The sequence below is a fragment of the Arachis stenosperma genome, chromosome 6 (genome assembly GCF_014773155.1).
Source record: "Arachis stenosperma cultivar V10309 chromosome 6, arast.V10309.gnm1.PFL2, whole genome shotgun sequence".
Classification (NCBI taxonomy): domain Eukaryota; kingdom Viridiplantae; phylum Streptophyta; class Magnoliopsida; order Fabales; family Fabaceae; genus Arachis; species Arachis stenosperma.
In genome coordinates this window covers 73,087,058-73,089,124 of record NC_080382.1, presented here as the reverse complement: position 1 = coordinate 73,089,124, position 2,067 = coordinate 73,087,058, and the positions used below count along the sequence as shown (strand labels likewise).

The window sequence follows — 2,067 nt, the reverse complement described above, 5'->3', positions numbered from 1 at the left end:
GAGTTCAGTGATTTTCTTGCTCAGCTGACCCACTTGTCCTTCCAAATTTCTGATGGAGGATCTTGTTTCAGTCATGAAACTTTGAGTGGTTTTGATTAGATCAGAGACCATGGTTGCTAAGTCAGAGGTATTCTGCTTAGAACTCTCTGTCTGTTGCTGAGAAGATGATGGAAAAGGCTTGCCATTGCTAAACCTATTTCTTCCACCATTATTGTTGTTGAAACCTTGTTGAGGTCTCTCTTGATTCTTCCATGAGAAATTTGGGTGATTTCTCTATGAAGAATTATAGGTGTTTCCATAGGGTTCTCCTAGGTAATTCACCTCTTCCATTGAAGGGTTCTCAGGATCATAGGCTTCTTCCTCAGATGAAGCTTCCTTAGTACTGCTTGGTGCATTTTGCATTCCAGACAGACTTTGAGAGATCAAATTGACTTGTTGAGTCAATATTTTATTCTGAGCCAATATGGCATTCAGAGTATCAATCTCAAGAACTCCTTTCTTCTGATTTGTCCCATTGTTCACAGGATTCCTTTCAGAAGTGTACATGAATTGGTTGTTTGCAACCATTTCAATAAGCTCTTGAGCTTCTGTAGGCGTCTTCTTCAGATGAAGAGATCCTCCAGCAGAGCTATCCAAAGACATCTTGGATAGTTCAGAGAGACCATCATAGAAAATACCTATGATGCTCTATTCAGAAAGCATGTCAGAAGGACACTTTCTGATTAATTGTTTGTATCTTTCCCAAGCTTCATAGAGGGATTCTCCATCCTTCTGTCTGAAGGTTTGGACTTCCACTCTAAGCTTACTCAATTTTTGAGGTGGAAAGAACTTTGCCAAGAAGGCATTGACTAGCTTTTCCCAAGAGTCCAGGCTTTCTTTAGGTTGAGAATCCAACCATATTCTAGCTCTGTCTCTTATAGCAAAAGGGAATAGCATGAGTCTGTAGACCTCAGGGTCAACCCCATTAGTCTTGACAGTGTCACAGATTTGCAAGAATTCAGCTAAGAACTGATGAGGATCTTCCAATGGGTTTCCATGGAACTTGCAATTCTGTTGCATTAGAGAAACTAATTGAGGCTTAAGCTCAAAGTTGTTTGCTCTAATGGCAGGGATAGAGATGCTTCTCCCATAGAAATCGGGAGTAGGTGCAGTAAAGTCACCCAGCACCTTCCTTGCATTGTTGGCATTGTTGTTTTCGGCTGCCATGTGTTCTTCTTTCTTGAAGAATTCGGTCAGGTCCTCTAAAGAGAGTTGTGCTTTAGCTTCTCTTAGCTTTCGCTTCAAGGTCTTCTCAGGTTCAGGGTCAGCTTCAACAAGAATGCCTTTGTCTCTGCTCCTGCTCATAAGAAAGAGAAGGGAACAAGAAAATGTGGAATCCTCTATGTCACAGTATAGAGATTCCTTGAAGTGTCAGAGAAAAAGAAGAGTAGAAGACAGAAGTAGAAAATTCGAACTTTATCAAAGGAGATGGAGTTCGAATTTTTGCATTAAGGGATAGTGTTAGTCCATAAATAGAAGGATGTGAGGAGAAGGAAAGTAATTTTCGAAAATTAGGTGAAAGATTTTGAAAATATTTTTTGAAAAACATTACTTAATTTTCGAAAATGAAAGTGGGAAAGAAATAAAATGATTTTTGAAAAAGATTTTGAAATTAGAAATCAAAAAGACTTGATTGAAAACTATTTTGAAAAAGATGAGGTTAAGAAGATATGATTGGTTCTTAAAAAAATGTGATTGAGAAGATATGATTTGAAAACAATTTTAAAAAGATTTGATTTTAAAAATTAATTACTTGGCTATCAAGAAAAAAATATGATTCAAACATTAAACCTTTCTCAACAGAAAAGGCAACATACTTGAAATGTTGAATCAAATCATTAATTGATAGTAAGTATCTTTGAAAAAGGAAAGAAATTGATTTTGAAAACATTTGATTGAAAAGATATGATTTGAAAAAGATTTGATTTTGAAAAACTTTGAAAACTAAAAAAAAAAATTGATTTGAAAACAAAATTCTCCCCCTTGTGCCATCCTGGCGTTAAACGCCCAGAATGGTGCACATTCTGG

At 36.6% G+C, this 2,067-nt stretch overlaps 1 non-coding gene across 1 annotated transcript; it reads left to right on the top strand.

Moving 5' to 3' along the window:
- The first annotated feature begins 696 nt into the window (after positions 1-696).
- On the top strand, positions 697-804 carry LOC130937701 (small nucleolar RNA R71). Its single transcript, XR_009068906.1, has one exon. It is a non-coding gene; the product is annotated as a small nucleolar RNA R71 (small nucleolar RNA).
- Positions 805-2,067: the final 1,263 nt, after the last annotated feature.